The sequence below is a fragment of the Rhinoraja longicauda genome, chromosome 16 (assembly GCF_053455715.1).
Source record: "Rhinoraja longicauda isolate Sanriku21f chromosome 16, sRhiLon1.1, whole genome shotgun sequence".
NCBI lineage: Eukaryota > Metazoa > Chordata > Chondrichthyes > Rajiformes > Arhynchobatidae > Rhinoraja > Rhinoraja longicauda.
In genome coordinates this window covers 35,894,911-35,914,016 of record NC_135968.1, presented here as the reverse complement: position 1 = coordinate 35,914,016, position 19,106 = coordinate 35,894,911, and positions in this window count along the sequence as shown.

Below are 19,106 nucleotides of genomic sequence, written 5' to 3'. Positions count from 1 at the left end.
TTGACAGCAACTTCAACATTGTTGTGCAGAAAACTAGAGATGAAGTTGCATGCAACAAAATATGGATCTCAATAGACGAGACAACCAATGCTGTGGGGAGATATGTTGCCAATGTGGTCATTGGTACACTGGAGGCAGGTCAACCATCAAAGGAGTATTTGTTGACATCGGAAGTATTGGAGAAGTCAAACAGCTCAACTATTGCTCAGTTGTTTACATCTTCACTTGCTGTACTTTGGCCAGAAGGTATAAAACACGAGAATGGTCTTCTGTTTGTGACTGATGCAGCTCCGTACATGAAAAAAGCTGCTCGTGCTCTTAGAGTTATGATAATGTTAAGGGAAATCTTTCAGCAACTGGGAGCAAGATTTTGGAGTAGATGATGCGGTCACACTAGGCAACTTCCTTAAGTCTACCTTGCAAGAAATACGACCAAGGCTGAGCATGGAAATTATTTGCATTATTAGCAAATCTGTCTGAACTTTAACAAGCAAGTGATAGGTACTCCACCATACACTTGATTTGAGAATTAGCAAACCATTTCATTCATGACCTTGCACTCAAGGGAAAGTCAACTGATGAAGCAGCTCAGTGTGATTAGGCTGAGGATAGTTCCCTCAGAAACACTTCCAGTAGTACTTGGGGCTCGAAGAGCTACCCTCCAATAATGTTGACAGTCCTTCTCCCTATAAGTATGATTCCAAGCATAATTTTCTTCTTGGCATCTATTGATTTCATCTTTATGCTTGCTGCCACGTTCTGTCAAATACTGGCTTGATGTTAAATGCATTTACTTATCCCCTGGCTTTTAGGTTTTATGATCAATCTTGGATCAAGCTCAGAGCATGTTATTAGCAAGTAATTAGTGTTTGATTCCCTTTCATCATTTTGCTAAAAATCGAGAGATAGGTTAGGGCATTAATTGCCTGCTTGAATTCATTTAACTTTCATGAGCAAGGACATTGGACAAATTTCCACATTGTTGGATAAACACTAGTGCCACATGGCTCTCTTTATGGTCTACTCTTTCCCATGCACAGATCTTCAGCATTTTGACCAGGATTATGTACAAACATAGCTTTTGCCGTGCCTTAGAAATGTTGCAACTTCTAAGAATCCCTTGGAATGATCTGACTTGTCTGGAAGCTGGCTTCCATAGAAACATAGAAACATAAAAAATAGGTGCAGGAGTAGGCCATTCGGCCCTTCGAGCCTGCACCGCCATTCAATATGATCATGGCTGATCATCCAATTCAGTATCCCGTACCTGCCTTCTCTCCATACCCCCTGATCCCTTTAGCCACAAGGGCCACATCTAACTCCCTCTTAAATATAGCCAATGAACTGGCCTCAACTACCTTCTGTGGCAGAGAATTCCACAGATTCACCACTCTGTGTGAAAAAAAACTTTTTCATCTCGGTCCTAAAAGACTTCCTCCTTATCCTTAAACTGTGACCCCTTGTTCTGGACTTCCCCAACATCGGGAACAATCTTCCTGCATCTAGCCTGTCCAACCCCTTAAGAATTTTGTAAGTTTCTATAAGATCCCCCCTCAATCTTCTAAATTCCAGCGAGTACAAGCCGAGTTTATCCAGTCTTTCTTCATATGAAAGTCTTGCCATCCCAGGAATCAATCTGGTGAACCTTCTCTGTACTCCCTCTATGGCAAGAATGTCTTTCCTCATGAATCTGGAGCCTTAGCAGGAGGTTGAATGGGACTGTCCACATTGGGCAATTGATGGAAACCATTTGCAAATAAGAAGGTTTTCGGCCCGAAATGTCATCCATTCCTTCTATCCAGAGATGCTATGCACATGCAGATCCCCAGTGACCTATTCCTTCTCTCCAGATATTCTGCCTGTCCCGCAGAGTTACTCCAGCATTTTGTGTCTATCTTTGGTGTAAACCAGCATCTACAATTCCTTCCTACACTATGCAAATATTTCTCCTCTCCGCAAATGCTAAGCTTCACCAAAATTGAGAATATAATGGAACCTCATCCTCCAGGGTATCCAAATTTCCCACATTGTTCTTGGATTTTGAGAAGCAAATCAAACTCATGACAGACATGCATACTTTTGGATTGTGCTTCTTGATTACCGCTCAAGCAGCAGCCATTGAAGGGCATTTTTCTACGGAAAGATACAAACTGTTGTTAGTTGATAATTACTTTTCCAGACACCTGCTCATTATTTGGCAAATTTATTGAACTGAATTTCACAACAGGTGGCACGGCGGTGCAGCGGTAGAGTTGCTGCCATACAGTGCTCAGCGCCAGAGACCCATGTTCGAACCCGACTATGGGTGCTGTCTGTACAGAGTTTGTACGTTCTTCCCGTGACCAGGAGGGTTTTCCCCGACATCTTTGGTTTCCTCCCACACTCCAAAGACGTACAGGTTTGTAGGTTAATTGGCTTGGTGTATTCAATTGTCCCTAGTGTGTGTAGGTTAGTGTTATTATGCGGGGATCGCTGGTCGGCGCGGACTCGGTGGGCCGAAGAGCCTGTTTCCGCGCTGTATCTCTAAACTAAACTACACTAAACTAAACACCCTGCAGTATAATTTGTAGTTGTTATTGAGAGCACCAAAAATATTATTGGCTTAAATCAGTGCCCTCTATTTACCAAACCACTGAACAGTTAAACTCGTATAGTTAAGATAAGGTAGTAGGAAATAGTTTTGATCAACATAAGCTTTTAAAAAATCTTATAACCTTTTAGTATTTATTTCATCGTAAACTGAGATTTTATTAAAATTGAATTCACTACATTTTTGGAGTCTACTGTATTTTTGAAGTGTGTTTTTCAGTATTGAGTTGCCTCAAATGCAGTTCCCATTATTGCCTGCCCCATATACTTCATGGCCTGCATTTCTGAAAGGGTTCATGACTGCTTTCAGCTACATCAGATACAGAATATAGAATACAGAACAGAATACAGAATACCTTTATTGTCATTCGAACTGAACGGAAATCATTTGCCAGCAGTCACAACAGCACAAAGACACACAACCCCAACACAAACATCCATCACAGTGACTCCTCCAAACACCCCTTCACTGTGATGGAAGGCAAAAAAATTCCTCTTTCTTCCCCCATGCCCCATCCAAGGAAAGACAGCTCGACCCCCGCCAAGGCGACCGATGATGCACGTACCTATGAGAAAGAGGAAAGTCAATTTCTATCTCACACCATTTCCTACTGTAGAATAGGTCATTGAAACACTCTGCCACCATTACATACTACATGCCACTTATTGTAAACAACTCCGCCGAAGGCAATAAAATGCTCGGAATAAATTGCAGAGAATTGATTCAGCCTTTCTGACACAAGAGTTTCAAGACAATGTAGAATGGAATAATGTGAAAGCTGAACCCACAAATATTCATATATAAACATCACAAAATATAGAACCTTCCAGTCTATTCAAATACTTCACCCAAGGCTGATGCTTTCTTGCAAATTATACATGCAAGGCAGCATTCAATATAACAAAGCCTATCTACTTATAATTAAACATGTGGTGCTAGCCCCTGTGAAATGGGATGACAAAGGATGTCAGGTCTCTCCTCAAGGACCGTAACACCGCCTTCAGGTCTAGTGATAGAGCTCTATACAGTGCTGCTAGAACCAACCTGAAGAGAGGCATCAAGGATGCCAAAGCGTCCTACAAGAGGAAGATTGAGGACCACTTTTCCAACAATGACCCACGGCGGGTATGGCAAGGCATCCAGCACATCACCAACTACAAGACCAGCAACTGCACGACTGCCGACGGCGACGCCTCGCTGGCAGAGGAACTTAACTGTTTCTTTGCTCGTTTCGAGGTGAAAGCTACAGTGGCAGACATAACACCCTCTCCAGCACCTGACAGCAACACCTTCACTGTGCAGGAGTATGATGTTAAGCGCGTGCTCAGAGCAGTGAATCCCAGGAAAGCTGCAGGCCCCGATGGTGTGACGGGCAGAGTGCTGAGGGAATGTGCAGACCAATTATCTGAGGTCTTCACAAAAATCTTCAACCTGTCCCCTTTAAAATCCACCATCCCTCCCTGCCTGAAGTCCGCCACAATCATCCCACTGCCGAAAAAGTCTGTCATCAGCGGTCTTAACGACTACCGTCCGGTAGCACTCACACCGGTCATCACAAAGTGCTTCGAGAGACTGGTCCTGCAGCACATCAAAGCCAGCCTCCCACCCACCTTCGACCCACACCAGTTTGCCTACAGAGCAAATAGGTCTACAGGGGATGCCATCGACACTGCTCTTCACACTGCACTGACCCACCTTGAACACCAGGGGAGCTATGTGAGGATGCTCTTCCTCGACTTCAGCTCTGCCTTTAACACGGTCATCCCGAGCAGACTGGTCACCAAACTTTCCGACCTTGGATTTTCCCAAACCATCTGCCAATGGATCAAGGACTTCCTGACCAACCGCCCCCAGACCGTCAAAATAGGTCCTCACCTCTCCTCCACCATTACACTGAGCACCGGCTCACCACAGGGCTGTGTGTTGAGCCCCATCCTTTACTCCCTCTACACTCACGACTGCGCCCCCACCCATCCCACCAACACCATCATCAAGTTCGCGGATGACACGACTGTGGTTGGACTCATCTCAGAAGGAGATGAGACAGCCTATAGGGATGAAATCCAAAGGCTGGCAGCATGGTGTTCAGTGAACAATCTGGTCCTGAACTCCTCCAAAACAAAGGAACTTATAATTGACTTTAGAAAAACCAGTGTAGATTACGACCCACTCTACATCAATGGGGTCTGTGTGGAAAGGGTACCAGCTTTCAGGTTCCTGGGTACGCACATCGCAGAGGATCTTACCTGGTCTACCAACACCATCACCACAGTAAAGAAGGCACAGCAGAGACTCCACTTCCTGAGGATCCTCAGGAAAACCAACCTGCAGGAGAAGCTCATGTTGTCCTTCTATCGCTGCTCCATCGAGAGTGTGCTGGCATACTGTATAACCACATGGTATGCCAGCTGCTCAGAAAAGGACAGGAAGGCCCTTCAGAGGGTCATCACGACGGCCCAGAAGATCATCGGCTGCTCACTGCCCTCCCTGGAGCACCTGTTCAGCCTACGCTGCCTCAGTAGAGCAGGCAAAATAATAAAAGATCCATCCCACCCCGGCCACCGTCTGTTTGTTCATCTGCCCTCTGGTCGACGTTTCAGGTCGATCAAATCCCGAACAAACAGACTTAAGAACAGTTTTTACCCCAGGGCCATACGAGAACTGAACACTACCTTTGCACTAGGCAACACCGTTAAAAAATCTTGTACTTAATATAATTGTATTTAATTGTATTTATGTATTTATTTGTTTTTGCATTTATTGCATATATGTTTGTACGCACCGTCAGGATTGGCTATTTTTTAATTTCGTTGTACTCGTTGCAATGACAATAAATGAATATTATTATTATTATTATGTTTCATGATTTCACTGGTGACTTCAAGAGGCTAATTATAATTAAGTTTTACTATGTGTAAAGGCCATGATGGCTAATGATATTTTATTGTTACGTGTCACTAAGTACAGCAAAAAAAATTTTTTGCATACAGTTTGATGATAATCCTACTATACATTAGGCACAATCATACTAAGTATAAGAGTGTAAGATAGTAGATTACACTGAGTCAGTACACAAGAGTCACCTCGTTTTAGGCACCATCTTTACCAATTTTCTTTTTAAATGCTTGTCTTAACTTGGCCATAAATGCCCCTTGTCTTAACGGCGGCACTAGGTTGGTGTAGCAGGGGTTGCCCTGGCCAGGCAGATGTGCCAATGTCCTCGATCATTACTCTGTCATTCCATGCCTCTGCAGGCCGCGTCCATTCGTGTGCTGGGCCATGGAGCAGTCCCAGGCTGCTTCAGGCCCTCGAGTGGCCCACTCGACCACTCCAACACTTCCTCAACATCAGTCTGCGAAGGCCATAAGATCACAAGTGATAGTAGAATTAGGCCATTCGGCCCATCAAGTCTACTCGGCCATTCAATCATGGCTGATCTATCTCTCCCCAATTGAACTGCCTTCTCGCCATAACCCCTGAAACCTGTATGCTCTGTCTGCCTCTGATGGCCGTCGCTCAGCCTCCATGCCCCAGGGCACCTCCCACAGCTGACCCAGAGTGCCTCCAAGGGCCATGGAGGCAAGCCCCCCCCCCCCTCTTCCATTAGCAACAAAGGGATGATGATGGTGAGTAAGGTGGACCTAAAATTGGCGCGCTATTGTGTACCATTTTGGTTGTAGTTCAGAAACAAACAAACAAACAAACAAGAGTTTTAGTATATAGATGCCACACCTTCTCAATAGTAATAGGCCATAAATGCCGAACGATATCCATTCCTGGAACCTGCGCTGCTTCTGGATTGTCTGGCCATGAAGATATGGCTTCAGTCCCCATCTTGGTCCCTACACTGCAATAGAATATATTAAAAGGGTAAAATTTAATAATGGATTTTCACCTACACTAAATCCTGTCTAAAGCCACATGCACTTCAGAAACTACTTGGAATATATAAACATCTTTTAAAAAAACAGATGTACCACCGTCTTTGGTGCCTACAGTTTATAGTGTACATGAAGGATGTGTATACAAATCAAACCTTTCCTCCAATTCGACGACACAGAAAAAATCATTCACGCTTTCATTTCCTCCCGCCTAGACTACTGCAACTCCCTATACACTGGGATCAGCCAATCTTCCCTGTCCTGCCTGCAACTGGTCCAAAACGCCGCAGCGAGACTCCTGACGGGTACCCGTAAAAGGGACCACATCACCTCTCTCCACTGGCTCCCTGTACGGTACAGAATCAACTTCAAGCTCCTCCTATTCACGTATAAAGCCCTAAATGGACATTCCCCCCCCCCCCACATCAAAAATCTTCTAACCCCCCTCTCTAACTCCAGGTCCCTCAGGTCGGCCGACTTGGGGCTACTCACTATCCCGCGGTCTAGGCTTAAGCTCAGGGGTGACCGCGCTTTTGCGGTTGCAGCTCCTAGACTGTGGAACAGCATCCCTCTCCCCATCAGAACTGCCTCCTCCATCGACTCCTTTAAGTCCAGGCTCAAAACCTATTTCTACTCCCTAGCGTTTGAGGCTCATTGAGGAGGCGCTGTGAACTGTTTGCGTGCTACTGTATGTTTCTTTTTTTTTTCCTTAGTACCTAATCAGATGTACAGCACTTTGGTCAATGTGGGTTGTTTTTAAATGTGCTATACAAATAAAATTGACTTGACTTGACTTGACTTGACAAATACTTACTAAAAATATTATTTTCACAATCTATTCATTGTCCTCAAATTATCACCAAATTATTTTGGCTATTGCTGTGTGCTTCAAGCAGATGTCCACTATCAAACCAAAAATAATAAAATGAGACACATGAAACATTGGTCAGGAAAGGTACACTGTCAGTGGAAATGATTATAACAGCAGATGAAAAAACACAATCTGTATGACAAGCAACGACAATATTAAGAGTAAAAGAATGACTAGGGAAATAATAGGCCCACTTAAAGATCAGCCCCAGCCATCTTGCTGTATAGAACCAAAAGAAATGGGGGTGATATTAAATGAATGCTATTCATCCATTTTACTTAGAAGTGCAAGCTAAGGAATTGAAGCATATGAGTACACAGTAAATCATTTATGAATTACCAAAGAAGAGGCATTGATAGTTTTGAAGTGCGTTGAAGTGAATAAATCTCCAGGGCCTGACCAAATGCATTCTCAGTCCTTGTGGGAAGCTAGGGAGAAAATTACGTAGGCACTTGTTGAGATATATACATCGTCTTCAGCCACAGGTGAAGTTCCAGATGACTGGAGGATGACTATTGTTGTACCGCTATTTGAGGAGCAGCAAGGACAAGCCAGGGAATAACAGGCCGGTGAGCCGGACATCAGTGGTGGTAAAGGTGTTGGAGAGGTTTCTTAGGGACAGGATCTACCAGTATTTGGATAGGCACGGATTATCAGGGATAGTGAGCATGGGAACATGCATCTCACAAATCTGACACCGTTTTTATGGAGGTCACCATGAGGATTGAGGAGTGCAGGACAGTGGATGTTTATATATACTTTAGCAAGGCCTTTTTTCAAAGCAGGTTAGTGTGGAAGGTTACTTTGTATGGAATCCAAGGTGAGCCAACCATCGCGATGCAAAATCAGATCGGAGGAGGAACTCAAAGGGTGGGTGTGGAAGGTTGTTTTTCAGATTTAAGGCCTCTGGCTAGTAGAGCACCACAGGGATTGGTACTGGGTTCATGTTATCTACATTGACAATTTGGATGACAATGTAGTTAACATTTGCAGTTGGCACCAACATTGGTGGCATAGTGGACGATGAGGAAGGATATCCAAGTTTACAACAGGGTTTAGATCAGTTGGGAAGGTGGGCCAAGGAATGGCAAGTGGAATTTAATTCTGAGGTGTTGCACTGTCGTATGCCAAACCAGGGCAGGATTTATACAGTAAACAATAGAGCCTTCGAGAGTGTTGCAGAACGGAGAGATCTGGAAGTACAAATGCATGGTTCCTTGAAAGTGAAGAATCAGAAAGATTGGGTGGTGAATTTGGCATTTGACATCCTTGCCCTCATTGGAAAGGGTACTCGGTACAAAAGGTGGGGCACCCATTCCTTCTCTCCAGAGAAGCTGCCTGTCCCACAGAGCTACTCCAGCTTTTTGTGTCTATCACCAGGATGTTACCTGGACTTGCAGACTTGGGTTACCGGGAGAGGTTGAATTGGCTAGGACCTTCCTTGGAGCATCAGATGCTGAAGGTTGACCTTATTGAGATGTACAGGATCATGAGGAGTATAGGGATAAAGTAAACACAGGTTTTTTTCCCAGATGAAAGATTCTAGAGGCATAGGATTAAGGTGACAAGGGCGAGATTTTAAATAGACCTCGGTGACAACTTTTCCACTCAGAGGGTGGTCCATGTCTGGCATAAGCTGCGAGAGGAAGCTATAGAAGCAATCAATTTCCTCAAACTCAACTGCGACAAATCTGAAATCATCATCATTGGACCAAAAACGCTCACCAAATCCACCCAAAACTTCATCCTCAATATTGATGGTCTCCCAGTATCCACCTCCCCTCACATCCGGAATCTTGGAATCATCTTTGATCAAACCCTCTCCTTCGACAAACACATCAAACACACCACCAAGACAGCCTTCTTCCACCTCAAAAACATCGCCCGTCTCCGTCCGTCACTCTCCTCCACAGCTGCAGAAACCCTCATCCACGCCTTCATCACCTCCCGTCTGGACTACTGCAACAGCCTCCTCTATGGTTCACCCTCAAAAATCATCAATAAACTCCAATACATCCAGAACTCCGCTGCCCGTCTACTCACCCACTCCCCGACCCTTGACCATATCACCCCCGTCCTTTACAAGCTCCACTGGCTCCCCATCCCCCAGAGAATCCAGTACAAAAACCTCCTCATGACCTACAAAGCCCTCCATAACCTGGCCCCATCCTACCTGACTGACCTCCTCCACAGACACACTCTCACCCGTACCCTCCGCTCTGCTGCTGCTAACCTCCTGTCCCCCCCCATCCGGACCAAACTCAGATCCTGAGGGGACAGGGCTTTCTCCATCGCTGCTCCCACCCTCTGGAACTCACTACCTCAAACCATCAGAGACTCCCCCTCACTCACCACATTCAAAACGTCACTGAAGTCTCACCTTTTCAACACTGCCTTCAACCACTCACCTTATTCTTCCTTTTCTGTTCGTTTACTTATTTATTTATTTTTTCTATGTTTTAGTAAACCCTGTAAAGCGTCTTTGAGTTTTTAGAAAAGCGCTATACAAATGTAATGCATTATTATTATTATTATTATTATTAATACTTTCAAAGGACATTTGGACATACGGATTGAAAGGGTTTAGAGGAATATGGGGCCAAATGCAGGCAAATGGGACTAGCATAGGATGCCAATGTGGTTGGCATGCACAAGTTGGACCAAAGGGCCTAACTCCATTCTGAGGGAACTCTATCTATGACTCTAAGTGGTGGGAGAGTTTCAGAGTCAAGTGCAGGTGATTTACAGAGAACATGAAAGAAAGAGAGAACAGAACAGTTATGGGGAGAGAAGGGATGCAGACAAAGAGGATGCTGATTCTTCCTGGAAATATTATGGTTGGATGTTTTTCCAGTTCAGTGCCAGAATTTACTATCTTCATTTTACATGTGTTGGTATCTTTTATTAGTCTATTTTGTGCATTTTCACGCAACCTTTCATTGCTTGCAAATTCATCATATTTCAATTATTAGCTTCAATGATGCATGTAAAACTCATTTTAATTTGAAGCAGGAAAGGTGTGTATGTGTGTGGGGTTATTTTATCATCGTGCAAAGTGTTTGGTAACAAGAGCACACACCTTTTTAGATTAAGAGGCGACTTAATGTACACTGACCATAATTGCAAAAAAAAATCCAAGAAAATACTTTCAGTTAATCTTTGCCTGTTTAAAAGGCATAATATTTTAAAGAAAGAGGATAACAAAACATATTGTACTGTTGTCAACTAATAAAGTCAATTTCCCTTATATTTTTCAGCTTTGCTCTCAAGTCACAGAGAACTTGCCTTCACATGAAATCCTCTCTACTCACTTAGTCTCCAAAGAGGACCTGCTGCCTTATTATCAAACAAAATCCCAGTTTAAAAAGTGAAAACCTTTTAAAATATAACAACCATTTGAACCGCAGGACAATGGTGAGTAAGGTGGGCCTAAATTTGTTGCGCTATCGTGTACCGTTTTGGCTGTATTTCGAGAACAAAAATTTGCACAAACACACAAACAAGATGAGAGATTTAGTAATATACTAGACCAAGTGGACCCATTGGGCCCAAACCTCTTCTACATTGGTGCAGCACCCTCTTCTCCCCCACTCACCCCTCCCCTCCCCCCTCCCCCCTACCCCCTCCCCCCTCCCCCCTACCCCCTCCCACCCTCATCCCCCCTCACTCCCCCTCTCTCCTCCCCTCCCCTTCCCCACCCCTCCCCCTCCCCTCCCTCCTCCCTCCCTCCCTCTCTCTCTCACCTCCCCCTTTCCCCTCCCTCTTTCCCATCCCTCTCTCCCCTCCCCCTTTCCCCTTCCCCTCCTCCCTTCCCCCTCCCCCCTCCCTCCTCCTCTCCCCTCCCCCTCCCTCACCCCTCCCTCTCCCCCTCCCCCTCCCCCTCCTCCTCCCCCTCCTCCTCCTCCTCCTCCTCCTCCCTCCTCCCCCCTCCTCCTCCCCCCTCCCGCCCTCCCTCCCTCACTCCCTCCCTAGGAGATAGATTTAAACATTAAAATGTGAATAACTTTAAATATATAACACCGATTTCAATGAAACTTCGTCCCTTAGCATCAAAGGGATGACAGTGAGTGTCCTTGGATATCAGTCACTGAACGTAAGCATGCAGATACAGCAGGCAGTGAAGAAAGGTAATGGCATTTTGACCTTCATAAGGAGAGGAGTTGAGTATAGGAGCAAGGAGGCCCTACTGCAATTGTACAGGGCCCTGGCGAGACTACACCTGGGGTATTGTGTGCAGTTTTAATCTCCTAATTTGTGGAAGGATATTCTTGCTATTGAGGGAGTGCAGTATAGGTTCACGAGGTTAATTCCCGGGATGGCTGGACTGTCATATGATGAGAGAATGGAGCAACTGGGCTTGTATTCACTGGAGTTCAGAAGGATAAGAGAGGATCTTATAGAATTATATAAAACTATTAAAGGATTGGATACGCTAGATGCAAGAAACATGTTCCCGATGTTGAGGGAGTCCAGAACCAAGGGCCACAGTTTAAGAATAAATGGGAGGCCATTTAGAACTGAGATGAGGAAAAAACCTTTTCACACAGAGAGTTGTGAATTTGTGGAATTCTCTGCCTCAGAAGGCAGTGGAGGCCAATTCACTGATGCATTCAAGAGAGAGTTAGATAGAGCTCTTTGGGCTAGGGGAATCAAGGGATATGGGGAGAAGGCAGGAACAGGGTACTGATTGTGGATGATCAGCCTGATGACATTGAAGGGCTGGCTCAAAGGGCCGAATGGCCTACTCCTGCACCTATTATCTATTGTCTATGTATCTACTAGACCAAGTGGACCCATTGGGCCCAAACCTCTCCTGCATTGGTGCAGTATCCTCTCCTCTCCCTCTCCCTCCCCTCCCCCTCCCCTCCCTCCCTTTCTCCCTCCCCCTCTCCCTCCTCCCCCTCCATCCCCCCCCTCCACCCCTTCCCCTCCCCCCCACTCCATCCCCCTCAACCGCCCTCCTTCGTTCCCTAGGAGATAGATTTAAACTTTAAAATGTGAATAACTTAAAAAATTATAACACCGATTTCAATGAAACTTCTTCCATTAGCACCAAAGGGGCGACGGTGAGTAAGGTGGGCTAAAATTGTCGTGCTATCGTGTACCATTTTTGCTGTAATTCAGGAACAAACAAATGAGAGTTTTAGCATATAGATAGATATTCACTAACACTGTATGAAGAGAGGAATTGTACCTTACCCTAATTTTAACATGACCGATGACAAATTCACTGGTCAGCTAAATCATTGAGAAATTATTTTAATGGTGGTATTAGAGTTAACAGTAATAGTTTCTTCCTTAAGAACTATGTGGTTGTGATATAATTTGGCATGACAGAGTTCATTCTATCATTAAAAAACATGAAAATTGTGCCTTTATATTCCTGATGTTTGCGCTTGAATATCTACATCCCCACTTCTACAAATATTTGAATAAAATGTGATATACGTGACAAAGATAAGTTCAAACTACTTAAAAATCAATTGCCAAACATTAAATGGACTTAGTCATTAAGAAGGTGATAAGACTATTTAAAAATCAATCGGCAAACTTTAATTAGAACAAACTCATTAAAGAGGTGATGATAATGATTTGCATGGGCTGGCTCTATTTATGGGTAACAGTGATGATGAGATGGGTGGATTGTCCTAGAAACCCATCTGTTTCACCACCGACCTTGAACAAATTAAATCTGCTGTTTTTACCTGACCTGGCCCATTTACGACACAGACCCAAGGCAATGCAATCAACATTGTGAGGATAGAAATCAAAGTTTAAATCATGGAACCAGTAAACAGATCGAAAGAAAATGCTGAAACCTGAAAGATTTTAAATAAACATTTATCTGCCTTCTGAAATTCGCTAACAAGTCAGCATTTTCTTAAAAGCAAACGGGATAGTATTAAATGACGACATTGCATGAATAAGAAAAAAAAATAGCCTGGCAGTTAAATGCACGAAAACTTTGTTCATGATTCTCACAACTTAGGAGACCTTTGCCCTTTCGTCTATATGATGGCTCACAGAACCACATCATCAAAGTCATTCATCCACTCCTTTCCTTGTTACCTATTCTCCAACACATGCCCATCAATTCTATCCTGATTTTCCTACCACTCACTGACACCAATAACCTACCAAATAGCGTGAGTTTGGGATGTGGGGGGAAATGAGTATATCTGGGGTAACCTGTGCAGTCACAGGGAGAATGAGCAAACTCCATTAGGGCACCACCAGTCAGGATTGAACCTGGGTTGCTGGAACTGTGAGTCAGCAACTTTACCTGCTGGTCCACCTAGTTGCCCTTTTGATATCAAGCAAAATGGAATGTCTGTGCTTTTTATTTCTGGACCGGTGAAGGTGAACTAGAGCAGAAACCCTGAATAAATGTATTATATTAACGAATTTATCAACATTGGCCCTCATATTTGTTTCCAGCATTTTTGTGCAAGAATAGCCTTCTCAGTGGTCAACACTGTCCCGATTACAGTGCCTGAATCTTGTAGTCACCACTGAGCCCAGCATGACTGTGAGCATTATCCTGAGCCCAGGAACCAGAAGCATACTGGATAACACCATTCAACTCTTCTACATCAGCCTGGAAGCAAAAATGGAAAAATGATGGACAGCCCAGGGAAGAGGCCTCAGAACTGCTGCCCCAGGACTTGAACCACTTACAGACTGCCTAGCCCTGTGGGACAGGGTGCAGCAAAGGTTCGCAGTCATCTGGAGCCATGCACTCACAGAGAATGAAATGTACTCCAGGAATAACACAGGGAGTACATTCACTGCACCATCATTGCCAGCCTCTTCTACATCTTATCCAATAAAATCATATCTTTGCTATAATTCAGTGACAAGAACTTATCACACAGTCAACCCATTAGACTCTATGCATTTGATCTTATTTTGCACGATAATACTGAAGGCAAAATACCATACTTAATGCATTTGGCCATTTCATAAATAATATCTTGGAAGTTGATTATACATGCAGATAGCCAGTTATCTGAAACAAACTGTGCTTCCCGTTGGCACTTATTCAAACATTTGCAAGCTGGTTTGCATACATTCTTCTTGCAATTTAATGAAAGCAAAATCTGGTTCTTAAGTGAAGGCCTAATTAAAAATAGCTACTAAATCATTTTAGATTCTCACAGGAACCTATGATTTTAATATTAAACTGCTTTTGCTCCACAATTGTATAGTGCTGCTGGGTTTATACCATTTTTAGCAATGTTCAAATTCTGTCTAAATCTAGAATTAGTCCTCAAACTAGCATTGAAATAAAGAATGAAACTGTCTGCAGGAGGAGGAAATTTGACTCCATGTGGCTACAGATACAGGTAAGGCCAGAGTATGAATTGATTAATTGGACCAGACCTTGCTGGGTTGAAATGTAGCATTTACTCTCAATAAGGCACGGTGGCCGAGCGGTAGAGTTGCTGCCTTACAGCGAATGCAGCGCCGGAGACTCAGGTTGATCCTGACTACGGGCGCCATCTGTACGGAGTTTGTACGTTCTCCCCGTGACCTGCGTGGGTTTTCTCCGAGATCTTCGGTTTCCTCCCACACTCCAAAGACGTACAGGTATGTAGGTTAATTGGCTGGGCAAATGTTTTTTTTTAAATTGTCCCTAGTGGGTGGAGGATAGTGTTAATGTGCGGGGATCGCTGGGCGGCGCGGACCCGGTGGGCCGAAGGGCCTGTTTCCGCGCTGTATCTCTAAATCTAAATCTAAAAAATCTAAATGTCAGCAAGGCCAAGATTCTTGCCGAAACACAGATGATCAACATGTTTTGGTGGCCAGGTTACATTGGCAGGTTTCCGGCTGCTTTTTGATATTGTACACCACATGGAGTCTCGTGGGAGAGTACAAAATTGTTGGCACTGCCCTTGCCCTTGCCTCCATCCCTGCCCGTGAGAATGTATCAGGTGAGGAAGCAACTAGAGTCATCTTTTGAATGGACAAGAAGAATTCAGAATTAACTTTTCAGCATGTTTTCATTAGGAGATATGTGAACAGCAAGTTTTCAGGATTCAACTTGAAAAGACTAGGCTAGTAGTCATTGGAGTTTGGAAGGATGAGAGGGGATCTTATAGAAACATATAAAATTATAAAAGGACTGGACAAGCTAGATGCAGGAAAAATGTTCCAAATATTGGACGTCCAAAACCAGGGGCCACAGTCTTAGAATAAAGGGGAAGCCATTTAAAACTGAGGTGAGAAGGAACTTTTTCACCCAGAGAGTTGTGAATTTTTGGAATTCTCTGCCACAGAGGGCAGTGGAAGCCAAATCACTGGATGGATTTAAGAGAGAGTTAGATAGAGCTCTAGGGGTTAGTGGAATCAAGGGATATGGAGAGAAGGCAGGCACGGGTTATTGATTGTGGATGATCAGCCATGATCACAATGAATGGTGGTGCTGGCTCGATGGGCCGAATTGCCTCCTGGAAAAGAAAGTATTGTCTTTAAGAGGAGCCTCTCAGCCTTTGAAAGAGAAAGCAATCCAAGTTTGTTCAATCTCCTCTTAAAGACAATACTTTCTTTTCCAGGTCTTTAAGAGGAGATTGAACAAACTTGGATTGCTTTCTCTTTCAAAGGCTGAGAGGAAAGTTAGTAGATTGATTAGTAAATTGATGAGAGGCATAAATAGAATAGACATTCAGAACCTTTTTCCCCGAGTCAAAATGTTAAAGATTGGAGGGCATAGATTTAAGGTTATAGGGGCAAAATTTAAATGAGATGTGTGGGGCAGGTTTTTTATTAAACATGAGAGTTGTGGGTGTCTGAAACGTACTGCCAGGGATGGTGGTGGAGGCAGAGATAATGGTAGCATTTAAGAAGCTATTGGATATGCGCATGAATATGCAGGGACTGGAAGGATATGGATCATGTGTAGACAGATCTTGGTATCATGTTTGGCACAGATTCAGTGGGCTGAAGGGCCTGTTCCTGTACTCCAGGGGAGCACTTTGGGGGAGCACTTTAAGACCAATGATCATAGTTCTATTAGCTTTAAAATAGTTATGGAGAAAGATAGGACTGGTCCACAAGTTAAGGTCCTAAATAAGAGAAAAGCAACCTTCGGAGGCATTAGGCAGGAATTTGCACGTCAACTGGGTGAGACTGTTCGTGGATAAAAGGATGTCTGGGAAGTTGAAGGCTTTTAACAGTGCAGTAGCAAGAGTTCGAAGTAACATATTCCTCTTTGAGAAGTCAAACCTTGGTAGGACGTTCACAGTGAATGGGGAGGACCTGGGAGTGTTCTCGAACAGAGGGTCTTAGGAATACAAGTACATATTTCCCTGAACATGCTGTCACAGGTCATTATTTGTACTAACTTGGTTCTCTCTGTAAGGTCTGAATGGCCCTCTTCTGAAATGTAAACCGTTTTCTCACTCTCCATCGATGCTACCCAATTTGCTTAGATTTTCCTGCATTTTCTATTTTTATATCATGTTGCCGCAGTTTTTCTTGACTGCTGTTTTGCTTTCCACAGATGCTATCTGATCTGCTAAGATTTTCCAGCATTTTCTATACAATACTTCCAACAGTCAAAAAACTATAAAGTGACAACATAAAAACAAACTTTAATCATCTAGCCAAGCAGAGAAATGGTAGGCATGTGCTCAATAATTGTGACCTCTGAAGTTTACTGAGAATAAAAAAGTCATCTCGGATCTGTAACTCAGCCTCTTAAAACCATTTTAAACACGCACTTTTAACACACCCTTAAAATTTCACATCCAGGAAACTTATACAAACTGTAGCCAGAATGCATGTCTTATATAAATATTTCTCACGTCTGATATTGATCGTTTATTTGTTTTGTAGGAATACATGTTAAGAGCAATCTGTACAAGAAACACGACAAATATCCTGATAAAGTAAGATTTAAGGCACAATTAATCAATTAAATATTAAAATAGAAGTCAGCTAGATGATGGATTAATTGCAGAAAATTGAATTGCAAACTTAATTACAAATTTTCACTGGACAAGTTGGAGTTAAAATTGTCCTTGGCTTTTGTGCATCTTTTTGCTTTCCTTCCATATTTTGAATCCACTGTGCTCTGACTCATAAAATGGAAAGAGAGTTAGAGGACAGAAAGCAAAGGAACTAATACTTACCTCAACTCCCTGCAGCAGGTTTTTCTGAGCTAAGTTATTACATTCATAAAATTTCCACTAACATAAAATAATTTGTTGTTCACACTGCAAAAGAAGAAATACATTGTTATTTATAGTGAATACTCTGGTCCACTTGGTCTATCCGAATGCCAAAACAATTCAACCATAAATAGTTCAACGAGGCTAAGACATAAGCATTTCAGTCAATGTATTACCTACTCATTAAAGTCCAGAACATCTAAAGACTCCCAGCTCCACTGAGACGCACTGCACAGATGAACATTTTCTAAATTTGCAAAAAGTGGATCAAGGTGGTACCTTTGGGCTAATGCCTCTACATTTCCATCAGCATTTCCAAAAGGAAAGATAAATGTAAAGATCAAACTGTCTAATCATTTGATGAGTTGACTCCTTTATCAGGAGGTGAATCTTAGGTGAAACTATTCATGCACTGCTGACATCTTCACGCTTCACTAAAATCATTCTAATCTCAAGACAAAACCTTGCATAGTGGTACATCATGCCGAGGAACTAGACAAATCACGGAGTTTCTTATTAAACCCAGTATGAACAGTAAAATTTAAACACAGGCTAGAGAGTATTTTTATGCTCTGATCATGTGTATCCCGTTAATTGTTTGAGACCAATAATGAATGCAGTACATACTCTATTTCAGTACACTGTGTTTGAAATGCAGTATCTTGTTCTCCAGTTTCATAAGGAGATAGCTTCTGCACCTTACAGCATAAAAGCTCATTTGGTGAGCCACTGATGAAAAATGTTTTATAATGGAATTAACAATGAAGTTGGTATTCCTTAAGCATGAAACGAGTAGGAATGTCACAAAGATATGACAGTATATAAGTTTTCTTTCTAAGTACAACTTCTAAAACCTGGGTTCCATCCTCCATGGAACTGTACATATTATAATTCACTTTAAAACATTGCAGTCATATCCTTTGTACTGAACGGAGAGCCCAATTGTTTTGAATGCAGTAATAAAATGAAGTATTGAAAAAGCAAATATACTTGAGCAGTATTCACATCATGTACTCAAGTAGAACAATTCAAAAGAGTCATTTGTTTCTATCAGTATGTTCTATTCATTTGGAGTAGCGTGAGCAATTTTGGGCACCATATCTGAGGAAGGATGTGCTGGCTCTGGAGAGGGTCCAGAGGACTGGGCCTGTACTCACTGGAGTTTAGAAGAATGAGGGGGGACCTCATTGAAACAACGAATAGTGAATGGCTTGTATAGAGTGGAAATGGAGAGGATGGGGCAGTCTAGGACTAGAGGTCATATCCACAAAATTAAAGGATGTTCCTTTAGGAAAGAGATGAGGAATTTCTTTAGTCAGAGGCTGGTGAATCTGTGGAATTCTTTGCCACAGAAGGCTGCGGATGCTGTCAATTGATGTTTTTAAGGCAGAGATAGATAGATTGTTGATTAGTACGGGTGTCAGGGGTTATGAGGAGAAGGCAGGAGAATGGGGTTAGGAGGAAGAGATAGATCAGCCATGATTGAATGGCGGAGTAAACTTGATGGGTCGAATGGCCTAATTCTGCTCCTACCACATGACCTTATGACCTTTTTACTATAATTATTTTATTTACTTGCATCTTGAATTAAT